The sequence below is a fragment of the Uloborus diversus genome, chromosome 1, assembly GCF_026930045.1.
Source record: "Uloborus diversus isolate 005 chromosome 1, Udiv.v.3.1, whole genome shotgun sequence".
NCBI lineage: Eukaryota > Metazoa > Arthropoda > Arachnida > Araneae > Uloboridae > Uloborus > Uloborus diversus.
The window spans coordinates 39813518-39827618 of NC_072731.1; positions in this window are offsets into that span (position 1 = coordinate 39813518).

A 14101-nucleotide genomic window follows, 5' to 3' on the forward strand; every position below is an offset into this window, starting at 1 on the left:
TAAATTTGTACAATAAAGCTAAAGTAAAACAGTTGACAAAAATGGCAAAAAATGAAAACCGAAAAATGTATTAGTATTAATAAACATTTATTTTCTCGTGGGAGAGGGAAGATGCTCATGAGACGGATGAGGAGCAAAATGCATTTTGTTACCAAGGTTCTGAATTTTCCTTTTCTTTTCTGAAAATTGATAACTTTCTGTGAAATTCATTCTTCTGCTAGCACTCCAAATCAAAGAAACGCAATCAAAAGCAAAATTCAATCTAAAATCAAAGAAACAGGATATCCTCCTCTAAACTCATCTTTGCAGCCCTTGTGTTTGATCTCGAGTGTCGCTCTTCCTTAGTTCTAATATTCCTCAAACTGTCCACCCTTCTTTCGTTGCAAATGATACCCAGAAGTAGCGAATTGAAATCAGAATCTCGGAGGATTTCCTTCTAAGAACAGAATTATTTTTTCCAGTGTTTTTTTTCGAAAGATTTATCTTCCCGCGGATGGGAGAGAAAATCTATTTTTGTTCTTCGCGAAGAAGTCAGATTTTCATTGGTTTAATTTCCTGGAACATACTTCGGAGTCATTTGGGGATTAAAGTAAAATATGACCAGACGAGATTACAGCTACATCGTGAAAAGTTTTTTAGAATCTTATAAATAATGTCAAAGTATGTTTTTGCCAATATCTTTTTATGTATTTTGCGTGTTGAAGAGTGGATGTTACTCATGAAAATTTTAGCACCGATATAAATAAACTCCGAAATTTTATTCATATTAAAATTCTCAACCAAGTTGGGAATTTTAACTCTATTGGTTGTTAAAGACATGATGTTACACACGAAAGTTCTGCCGTTTAACTGTGACCATGAATCTAAAAATTACTCAAAGTATGATGTACACCCGAAAATTTTATTTCTGATATAAATAAAGTTTACGTTTCAAAACTTCATTCATATTAAAATTTCCAATCAAGTTGTGAGTTTTAGCTCAATTGATTGCTGAAAACATGATGTTATACAGGAAAGTTCTGCCGTTTAACTGTGACCTTAACTCTAAAAATTACTCAAGGCATGGTGTCACATACGAAAACTTTATGGCTGACATAAATAAACTTTACACTCCAAAATTTTATTCATATCAAAATTCCCAACCAAGTTAAGTTGTTAACGCTAACTCTATTGATTCCGGAAAACAAGATGTGACACACGAAAGTTCTAGGACTTTAATTCTAAAAATTCTTCAAGATTTGATGTTACACGCAAAAGTTTTACCGTTTTAGTGTCTTGCGAGATTACACCTACAACGCGGACGGTTTTTTAGAATAAAGGGTACTATATAATTAGAAGAAAATTGCAATGTAAACATGTAATATGTCTAGAATTTTTTAAATAGCACCAGAATAAATTATTGCATATTTTCTTAGTTCAGCTCACTAAGTATTCTTACTGAAGCAAAAAAGGATTAATTAAGATTAAAACACTTTTGCTTAAATCATTCAATAAATTTACTTTGTAATGCTGAAATTTAAAATTTAGTGTGAGGTTGTAAAAACTGCTTAGGGATGATTTAATCATACATTTATCAGGTAATTTTTTCGTTGATAAAACCATGAAATTACTTTTCTTCAAATGTTCCATTCAGAGTGATTTTGAATGACTCAAATGAGCAATTTCATAATCTCACTATAAGGTTAAATAATTTTTCCAGAAAAACTTTGATGTCATTTGGGCTTTTAAGTAAAAAGGAAAAAAACGAGAGTAAAAAGGAAAACACGTTCTGTCTTGTTTTTAGTTACAAGGCGAACATTTTTTTTTTGAACATTATCACATTCGATATCTGTTGTTCTGCAGAGATTGAAAACAAGTATCAAATCTTCCAAGTATATTTATGATATTTATCCGTCTTTTATGATATCTGAAGTAACAGTGAAAAGTTATGATCAACAACAGCATCGTACAATTCATTTATTCGGAGTTTCTTGCATGTATCAAAATCCTATCGTTACAGAAATTGAAAATATCTCTTTGCATTAAAATGTTAATGATGTTCTTCCTTTTAGAAACATTTGTCACGAAAAGAGTTATTGCGTGATGTTTATTTTGATAGCATTTTTCGTTATTATATCTGTACTGAGTCTCATCAATAAGCATAGGAAAGATTCATTTTGTAAGTAAACCATACCGAAATTGAATGTCCAAAGACCTCCATTTCACGCAAAATTAATTCAGTTTCTTTAGGAAAACGAGTTTTTAAGTTTATTAATTTCATTCGCATAAATCAATGCATATAAAGCTGAAATTTACCTTTAGATGTGTAAATAACTGAATTAGAAATCATTTTATCTTTAATGAGAATATGTCGGAACGTGGGCGTTATTTTCGTCGTGTTGAAAATACCTCTTTTAAAAAAATATACGGTGGAGTCCCAATTTAAGCGAGGGATATGCGTTCCAACACCTCGCAAAATCCAAGATTTCAAGTTGTGAAAAGTGTATGCTTAAGAACTTTGAATACACATTAAACAATTACTTTAGACGCACTAGAAAACCGCCCGTCAAGGTATGACGGGAAAAAATTGCTTCTACATTTGAATGAAGCAATTGCCTGTTTGGTGATATTTTTATCGTTGAAATTGTAACCCTAACTCCAGTGGATTAACCCTATGCTCCTGTAGGTAGTGTTCATTGTTGAACACTTTTTCATTTCTTCATTCTCCAAAATTACTGTCTTCAAAACAATTAAGTTACCAGAGAATTATATTTGTATGAACTGAAATGTTATTAAGTTTTTTTTGCAAGTTAAAAATAAATCAAAACTTAGTGACGGGGAAAGTTTATGCGTTGACATCTGGGCACCTTTACGCACATTCTTACTGTGTCTTACTTCTAAACGTGCCCTGACGTTTTTTTTTTTTTGATCATAAGTGTCTCAAAACTTTAGTATTTTCAGGCTATTTAGTTTTTAAAATCACCATTTAATTTTTAACTGAGTTACCAATTCGTATCTTATAGCTTACAATCATGTAGCTATCAAAGACATGAACGGGCATGAAGACATGACATGCTACAATCATGTAACATGTCATGTCTTCATGCCCGTTCAGCTTCTACTTTACACACTATTCAGTCTGTACTAAATTTGCTTTATTTTAACGATGGTAAGACATTTTGTTCAAAACACTAAGAGAACCTCGTTAGGTGTCAAAATAAATATGCGTAAACTTGCCCACTGTCCGGTGCAAGTTGACGCAACCGACTTGGGTACAAAAATAATTTTTTTAAAGATTAAAAACACAAACGGAACAGCAACTGAATATACCAATTTTGACTCCATTAAACGCTTCATGAAACCGCAATGTCTAAAGTTTCTTAAGTGAAAGCATAAAAAGTACACAATTCATTGAAAAAAATCTGCGTAAACATGCCCCGGTTACCCTAAGGATTCTTTAACTATATATTACCGTTTCTCACTTAAGGAACTGAGTTTACACTGTATTTTTTTTAAGTTGCGTTATTCAACATTACATACTGTTACGAAGCACAAAACCAATAACCAATGGGAGATAGGAGAGAGAGAGAGAGGCATCCTCACATTTTTAAACTAGCCGAACTACAACCACAAACCATATTAGTAAGTACAATTATCACCGATTTCTTACTCATTTGAAATTAAAAAAAAACATCGACAACGAAAAGCATAGGTCTTAAGTTTAGAAATTAATGCACTCACCGTAAAAGCATGGATGTCCCTTCAATCTTAGGAGCAACACATCAAGTTTTCATAATAGAAAAAGACCAAAAGAAAAAGAAAGTACCACTTTTATATTTGCTGATATAAGTTTTGTGTCGTTTCAGACATTAAAGAATTTTCGCGTACGGACATGAATATAAAAGAGAGAGAAAAAAACCACTGCTATGTTTACATTAAATGTTCTTTGATGATGTAAAAGTCATCTATGTCTTCATTTGCATTCATTTTTTTTCTCTTTACATTTTACATTTATCCGCTGATTATAAAATTTGCCGAAATTCCATTAGACTTGTAGCGAGAAGCTAAAAAAGAAAACTTATTTTTTTTTACTTATATAAATACGACCCTTTTCTCAGTAAGACATATTGAAGAACGCCATCACATATACACGAAAAATATCCAGGAAAACGTTGCGAAATATTCCATTCACTTTTTTACTGATTTTCTAGTAAGAAAAAACAGTTGTAACTGTTTGCTTTAGTCTGGAGTTTTTATGACGGATCATTCAATGCAGAGAAAATACATTTCTATGAAAAAAACGAGGGGAAAAATGTGATAATTGTATGGTTTTCCTAATATTTCTAGAAGAAATAATATAAAAAAGAGGTGAAAAAAAGCGTATTTGAGAATAAAAAAAGGACTCAATTTTTTTTTGTTCTTTATCTATAGCTAAATATGATTATATTTATATTTAAATTTATGATGAAACGTTTTACCCCTAACGAACTTTGGCTTAAAAAACACTGCATTTACTAACTGGAGGCCATTCATTAATTACGTAAGGACGATTTTTGCAGTTTTCGACCCCCCCCCCCATGTAAGGGTAAGTAAGATTTTTTACCCCCCTTCCCCTATTACGTAAGATTCCATTTCATTTTTTACAATAATAAAATGAGGAATCTTACATCACAGGAATCGTTATTAAATTCACTATCATTAAAAAATAAATAAATAAAACCTTTTTTGTGCTAAGAAATGTTTACTAAAAAGAATCTATACCGAATGTTTTTTCGACAAATATTTTTTGCATATGATGCGATACTAATTAAAAATAAGACATACCATACGCAGTGCGACTCTTTTATTATATTTTATACTATTCATCCTTTGAAAAACAAGTAAAAACTACTCATCCTAATGCGCTTTTTATCTTCCCGAAACAAATGAAATATGATCCCTGCCAAAGCACTTGACCGCGCGATTTCTAATATAAAATATCGACTTGGAAAATATTACAAAAGAATGAGTCTGCCCCACCCCCTCCCAAAGTAAGGGTACGTAGAGATTTTTCCACCCCCTTCCCCTTCGGACTCTTACGTAATTAAAGAATGGCCTTTTGTATCTTACTTAACTCAGATACTTTAAGAACTGATACGAAATTCTGTAAAACTAACTCGTAAGAGAGTAAAACTTGAGTAACCCCTCGTTACATTATCACACGTTATATCACTCATTCGGATATATCGTGCTTTTCCTTTGTCTCCCCCCTCCTAAAAAAAAGATTAAAAACAAGTTGCTTTACATTTACCACGGGGAGAAAAATGTACTATTTCAAATAAAAAGATTTTTCCTTCTGTTTCAATCAATAAGCAAAACTGGCATATTTTTCTAAGACCTAATTTGTTGCAGTTTAAGTTGCAACTTTTGATACGTATTCCACCATGAAACAATAAAACATTTTAAGTTATTTTTTCTTAGTTTAAAAGAAAAAACTGGTGGACGATTTTTTTTGCTGTTATCAAGATTTTTTTTAAATCTAAAAATAAAACATAGACTAACAGTACTAGACTAAACATAGGCTATTAAAAAATAATCTTCAAATAAGTTTCGTTCATGAAGTTTGTCTTCTGTCTTCCTCTTTTTCTGAGAAAAAAACCTTAAACAATTCCGTTTTTATATAATGAAAAAATTACTACTTGGAGCAAAAATGATTTAATGTCATCTATTACTCTTCTAATAAATATGTCTCAGAAAATCTACGCTAAAAATACGTTTTGCATTTTATGCTATAATCTCATTAAAATATTTACGCAGTGCGTCGTACACGCTTTAAGCGCATTAACATTCACTAAGCCTGTTCCCATGCGAAATTCTTTAACGAGATAAATCTGCTCCTACGAAGTAGCAATAATTGTTTGCAAAAGTTTAAATCTATCAACACTTCGCTAGGAAAACTGTCAATTACTAAGTTCTTACGTATTCAAAGGTGCGAAATACTTTACTTTTAATGCGTTTAGGCAGATCATATTGTTTTTCGAGGAAGCGTTTCGGGAAAGACGAAATTAGGAAACATCTTAAGGACGATTGAATTTCGAAAATGTGATAAAATGTTTTCCAGTTTATTTTCGACTAATTAAAACGTTCGTTATTTCTTGAGTTTACCTCAATGAATTCTATAGAGTTCTTGATATATTTTCTTTTGCCGATATTCTCGCATTTACCTTAAGTAGGCAAATGTGGGGCAAAGAGAAATGATAGTATATTATTAAAGTCTGCTGCACCACGTATCTAACAATATTTTAACTGATTTCGCTAACATTTGATTAATTCCAGTCAAAGAATAACTTGCTCTCTAGATGAATGTGCATTATAATTAAAAGTAGATTTTCAAATCGTTCTTGATACATTTTCTTTTTTGATATTCTCACATTTATCTTAAGTACGGGAATATGGGACAAAGTAAAATGGTAATATATGTTTAGTTTGCCGCATCACTTATCTATCAATATTTTAACTTATTTAACTGTTGGTTCCAGTAAAGAAATAATTTGCTCTAAAGATCAGTGTGCATAGGGAAGGCTGACCCAAAGTGGCTAGGTTTTCGAAGAACGCTCGAAAGTTGTAGTTTTTGATATTTATCGCAACAATTTTGGTTTTATTTCCTAACAGGTTTCTCGAACTTCCAAATACAAAGTGATTTTTGTATTATTTCAAACCCATTATTTATTTATTTATTATCAAACATTACAAACAATTGAAAAATCTGTTTTGCCCTACCAGGAGGCCCAAAGCGAGTAAGCTTAACTAATTCTGATTTGGTACTTTTGCCAATCTAATATGAAGTTACAAACGATTAAAATAACTGACTAGCTACCTGCCATTACAAAAAAAAAGTTGTACATATCCAATTTAAAGTCAGCACATTTGTCTATAAAATATAAAGAAATAACTGATTAAATTAATAGACTAATTAATTGCCATCTTAAAAAATAACTTATCCTATTGAAATAGAAAATCTAAGTCAGCATATGAGTCAAGAAACTATAAATAAATATATGATTAAATACTATATCCGCTTTTCCAGAAGACATGTTTTTTATTTCAATAATTATAACCTTAAATTTAAAAAAGAAACAAACGAAATGACTATCGTAGAAACATCATGTAAAAATATTTCTTTTTTCTGGTTGTATCACGCAACAACTGGTATCAAATGAATCGACACACCCTCTATGAACTTTATATGTATTTTTTATTTCAAAGCATATTGAGCTCTGTTTTTTGAAATAGACTTTGGTTGCAATAGATAATTTTCTAATGCTTCGGATTTGACCATGTTCAAAATATTCCTGAACTGTTGACTACGAATCATTTTTAGTTATATTACTTACCCTTTCTTACATTCAACTTGTTATTTTGATCGCTGCTGAACCTCTATCATTTGAGACTAAAAATTATGAGCAATTAGTTTATATTCATAAACTAAATAATCATAAATAATTTAAATGCAAATATGCATTCAGCATTAAAAGAACAAAAGGAGTGCTTTCAAAAGCCTTTTGAGTCTCCATTTTTGTCTGTTCTATTGTTTCAATACGTTTCAGAAAAAAATAAACTCAGATAATTACTTACCTCAAATTCTATGAAATCTCAAAATTCTGGGCAACTTTAGTCATTGGCACTAAATCAGAACCTAATAAAATCAAAATTTTCTAGTTAAAGAAACATAAAACTTCGTCTCACATTGAACATGATTGACAACTTACATTATCTTCAATAACTTCATTAATTTTGAAAACAACTACGAAAATTAAAGAAACGACATGTTTTTTAGAAGAAACACAAAGGTAGCCTCATTTATTTTAGAGATGTTTTTGCATAAAAGAAAAGCAACATTGAAGCATCTTGTTGAAAGTTATTTTGGAAGTTCTTTGCAAAATCGATGATCTTCCATTCTTTACAAGCAATGAATTTTGCTTCTAAAATATTTTTTTACGCTCAACATTTATTGCTTTACTTTTTACTCATAATATTTCGTTTTCATAGCCGCGATGCTTCGTGTGTTGCTTCCAAAAATACTTACCAATATGGTTTTCAGCACTTATAATTTAATTATTCAATTTTTACTCGTAATATTTCATTTTCACCGTCGAAATGCTTAGCGGTTTTTTTTTCATATTTAGAAAGGACTATTGCTTTTGTTTTATTCCCAGTAAAAATAGAATGCCTCGCATGTAATCACTCTGAATGTATTTCAAAGAGCGTGTTTTACATGATTTTTTTACATTTTTTAAAACAAAATTTTACACTACTTCTCCAACTAGTCCAACAAATGTTATTATTTCCGCTTGTTGTACCTCTCAAAGGCCGTTCTAGTCACAAAAGCATATATGCAAGTGGACAGTTTTGTTGAAATAGTTTTACGGCACAATCATACTTTCAATATTCCCTACCTGCGCATATCCTATTCGCTTAGCTTACCAACCCTTGTTTCCTTAGCGATAAAATTTAAATCATTTGCATTATTCTTACAAAACTACATTCCTACTGAGTTTTTTGGTTGTAGCTCAATTTCTTTTGAGTGCATAGATTTTTTTCGGAAAATTAGTTCCATTTTGATATAAAAAAGAACAAATACAGATAGAGCAAAGACATTTGTTGCACAAAAATCTACCACCTACGCAGCATTTTTAGACATAGCTCCCGTAATTTTCCAGGCACTAGCCATAGCTTGGTACACGCTTTTGTGAACCCTCTTGCGAGATGTTGCCACCTGTGTAGTCAACTAAGGGGTATCATGTATTCTTAGAGCTCATCATCGCTTTTGTACCACCGTCCGCCAAGGAAATACTTTAGATTCCGAAATAAATGAAAGTTGCTGAGAGCGGTGTTGAGGCTGATCGGAGGATGGTCAAAAACGTCCCAGCCAAAGCCCTGTAAGTGTCCTCATTATTAACTGGCAACATTTGGTGACAACACACGGTGGCAACATTCTGTGAATAGGTTTTCAAAAACTTGTAACCACGCTACGAAAAAAGCTTGGAAAATCACGAAAACACTGTCGAAAAATAGCGTAAGGTTGGTAGATTTTTGTGCAATAGATTTCTTTGCTCCATCCTATATACTTGTTCTTTTTTTATTTCAAAATGGAACTAACTTTCCAACTGACCCTCGTATATTCAGTTTCTTTATTAAATGTGTCGCATTCAGCTCAACAACGGCATTTCGTATAGATTGAACTCCAAACAAGGGAGTAATGCAGTCTCTGGATATTATGGCCTTGCAAGAGTTGCAGGCAAATATGTTGTTCGGTGTTTTCTTGCAATTTTCCCTTTAATTTTGTCCACTTTGCCTCAGAAGCATTCCAGAGAAATCAGAAACAAGCAAGCTATCACTATAAATATGTATAATAGTTTGCTCTGAAGCTTCCTGTTTTATAACAGGAGCATGACCAACTTTTTTCAAAGAAGACCAGAAAGATTCCAGGCTAATTTCAAGAAGATTCCTGACTTTTATCTGGAAGCTTTCCTAATTTTTGTTGGTATGTTACTAGCAGAAATAGACATTTGTTGAGTAAAAAAGACAACTAAGTACATAAAGTACAAATAAAGTAATAAAAAAAGTTAAAAACTCAGCAAACAGCTGTTTCGGGGCTGTCATATGCAAGCCCTTTTATCAGTGCATAAAAGAATTACAAAAAGTCCACACAATGTAGACCGACCGGATGTTTTTCCGCATTATAGGTGTCGTTGCTGTTCTGTGACGCATGTGTTTCTGTTTTCCAGGTCTATTTACTTTGCTTCCTTCCCTTTTTGTTCATTTGTCGTTCGGTCTACATTGTGTGAACTTTCCGTTCTTCTTTTATGCTCTGATGAAGGGGCTTGCTTATGAAAGCCCAGAAACAGCTGTTTGTTGAGTTTTTAACTCGATTTCATTACTTTATTTGCACTTTATGCACGTTGTTGTCGTTTTTACTCATTCCATAGTACAAAGTTTTCGACTACTTTTTTACAACACACATTTGTTGCCCTTTTTTTCCAGAAACGTCTAGTAATTTTTTAAGGGTTCAAATGGAAGTATGTCGTTTCATTTCACTATTTGTTTACGTCAAAAAAAAAAAAAAAATGTAAGTCAGAAAACTTTGCTCCAAAACAGGTAAAATCCTTTTTTCTCCCTTAATTTCTAAATTACTATATTGTCAAAATTTTTTAATATCGCGTTTTTTCCAGACTGAAAAAATTAACTAAATTATTTGAAAACAAGTTTTTCAAATACTCAATGTCAAAAAAAAAAAAAAAAAAAAAGAGGTTTGTGTGTAAGACGGGGGGGGGGGGGGGGGGGGGAAAGGGGGCGAAAGTCTGCATTACAACGTAGTTTGCTTTGTCAAATAAATAAGAATAAGTCTAGAAGTCAATGAATAATGAACAAATTAATAATAAAAACTCAATTTCAGCATTAAAAAAAAATACTTTTATTTATGCTAACTAAAAACATAAAAAAGTGTCCCAATTGATATCATCCACGCTTTAAGCTCTTTTTGAAGAAGCATATTTTTTTAGCGTTTAAAATGATATTGCAAACATTTGGTTTACAAAAGAGCGCCATTTCTTTCCTTTCTTCTTCTTTTATTTGTTAACGCCTGTTAAGCATTGTGAATTGAAATTATTTTTCTGTAATGTGTTTCCCCTTTCAGATATATTCTTTTCATTAAAAAAAAATATTTTCCTTATCATTTGCACCACGGAGCAATTAAATGCCTCTAAATCAAACATTAAAAAAATGATGACATATTGCTTCTGTTTCAAACCTTTCAATAAAATAGGAGATATTTCTTTCATTTAATTTCAATGTCTAGTAACTTCGAATAGTCTAACTATAAAACAGCACGACCTTGAGGGTCACAGATTTAGACGAAAGCTTAGATATGAGTCAATTCCCACTAGGTATGAGCCCAGGTAAAGCGGTTTGACTGCATAGGCCCTAGTTCAGTTGCAACAGTTGTCCAAAGTTGATAATTTGGATCCAGAAATGCAATGGAGTTTGCTTTAGAATTACAATTTTTCACCCCCTTTTCTAATATAATACTCCAGTATGAGTATTTTGCATGCACTTACCTTTGAATTAATTACGTTGAATACTAATTTTTTATAAGCGGTTCTCATATTTGAATTGGATACTATTTTTAATTTCAATGTGTTGAATGGCAAAATAACATAGTTACAGGATATTTATCGTTTGCAAATAAAACTAAATCTTTTGTTTTATATTCGCAACTACAGAGCTCGAATACGCTACCTTGCGGTGGTTAACAATTCTAAAGAAAAAGGTTAAACATTCCGTTCCACGTGTTTTCTTTGGAGAAAATTACAGGCTTCACAGAGTTTGTAGTGTAATGTAATTTCAAAGGAATAGAAAAGAAAGTTTCCCACAAACATGATGTAATATTACTGTCATTGATTAAGCTTCAAAGCAAGTTATAAGTTACGGCATCTGTTTGTTTTACCTTTTTCATCCGCCATTAGACAGTGGCTGCAGCGCCCCCTATAGTTTATTGGAGTTGCGAATTAATTCTCTGCTATAAAAAGTATTTATCGTTTACGAAAGAAAACATTCCATTAAATTTAATTTGATATTTATTGTCTGCTATCAAAGATAAATCTCATTGATAAGCAAACAATGGGAGAGGAGAAAAATCTCTAATTTATTGCACCTAGACACAAAAAAGAAAAAAAAAGCACAAGATCGTTTCGACATTTCAAGTGACTTAAACAATGCCCATAAATTAATAGGTAATCTCCCTTCCACTCCTTGTATTAAAGAAAGATGCCAAATGTGTTGGGACATCGAACATAATATCAAAGTCTAAAATTCCAATGGAAATGCCTGTCGTGAAGCTCGACATATATTTTACGGATCTCCTCTCTTTCTCCACTATCCTTGATCTCTATGTACGCAACGCTGACCTCCATTCCTCTCGGACAGAAGAAGAAGCACTTCGGTCGAAATGTTTTAAAAATGCGTATGGCAACACAGAGTTGAGCTCGGCGATTCTTCCAGATAATAGGAACAGGAAACATGCCAAAAGAGTCGCCAAAACGAACTCGTCGCCGCATTTATGCCAACCTCTGGTAATCGTTATTTGGAGTACTGATCACGGATTTATTTACACCTGATTTGATTTACACGAGGCGTGGTGATTATGATCCGCAAAAATTGTTTATTTCTTGCATTTGTGTGTTTTGTATTTTACTTTTTTGTTTTAATTTATTCATTTTGATTTGTACTTTACATTCCTAACTGGTATGCGACTACTAATTATTGGTGATTCGATGATGAAATACGAATTTAAGAAGTTGATGTTCCCAGAAGAAATTTAAAATTGATGATATACCGGCGTGTTCTAAAAGTGAATGGAATAAAAATCTTGATATCCTAACTGCCTATAAAGTAAGTATTTTTAAAGTTAAAACGCATTATCTTTTGAAACGGTTGGTTATTTGACAGCATCGTAGATGACTTCCAAATCATATAACACAAAATTCCAAAATTCAGTAAGTAATAATTCACTTGCTGCAAAATCATATCATAGTCGGCTCTTACAAATGAAGAAGGTGTTGTAGTCCAGGATCTGACAGCACTTCTGTAGGAAAGTTCGAGTAGGGAGAGTTTCTTTTTAAAAATGTTAAGTAGGTGTCCTAGAAAGTATTTTGGACTCGGGTGGACATCCGCCACCTGGTCACTTCTCCTGCTATGACGTCATCAAAGATGGCGGCCGCTCGCTCTCATAAATGCTCAGTACTTCGATAGGGAGATTCAGTACGGAGAATTTTTCTTCAGAAATGTTTAGTAGGTGTCCTAAAAAGTATTTAGAGTTTATGTGGACATCTGCCATTTCGTACATTTTTTAGCTAGGACGTCATCAAAGATGGCGGGCGCGCTTTCGTCCCCAAATAAGCCCAAATATATGTTAATACTTAACCAGTAAAAATGAAAATTTGGCCAGTAAGTTACAATTAGTATTTTCAAGACGAATAGCAATGTATTTTTACTACTGCTATAACTTAATAACTATTTTTTTATTTTTTGTTGCACTTAATTAAATTATATTTAAAAAGGGTTGTTACAACTTGGTTGCAAACCCGTACTATTACACTTACAGAAAGAGCAACAGGTTTCTTCATTTGCTCTACAAGCACAGGAAGATTTGGCACATTTCACGCAATTACACGCTCCAATAAAATCAGTTGTTAATCTCTGTAAGTTCTTTTCTGGCATCAAATCATCATCTACCACCGCAAAACCAAACTCACAAGAATCTAAGTCAACAGCAACATCGTCAATACAATGTCGTTGTAGGTATGTGTAAAAATATGGTCTTAATAAGTGGCCCTTAGCACTTCTCCTAGTAGGTGGCAAGTTATCAGAGTCAATATTTTTCGCATGATGATACAGTCATATAACCTAAGTTCATCTAAAGATTTACAGAATGACCCTTTTCGCAGTACTTGCACTAAGTATTCTTCTGCAGATTTAAGGCTTTGCTTTATATAAATCCAGTCAGATGATATACGCCAAAACTCTCCAAATACTCTACAGATGCACAATGAAGCGCAGATTTTTCGGTACCAAATTTATTTGTACAATATGATCCAGATAGTGTGTGGATGGCAGGAAGCAACGAATATACGTTTTCACCTTTTTTTTCGATGAACATCATTAACAGATAAGAATCGTGTAGAATCACCAACTCCAGTACGCACAAAAAGTTCCTGAACACCAAATCGTTGAAGAGAAGATAGTGAAACAAAGCTAACACCATTATATCAGTGTCGGCGCTAACAATAACGATTTTAGTGAACCCACACAGAGATGCATGTTTTGAATGAATCAACATTCTGAAGTCAGCTTCCTTTACTATCAGACAGTTTAATTCTGGGTGATTTATCTGTTTTCCACTTTGCACAAATGTACAGTTAAATATTACATCACTTTCTTCATCACCATGAAAGGCACTAAAAGTGTGGTTGGTATTATGTGGTGTTTGAGACAAAGAAGCTGTCACTGTATAAGCAATGAAATTTTGCAACATCAGTTTGTTTCTTGAAGATCCCCAAAAGCTGCTGAGTTTGACAGGCAATGG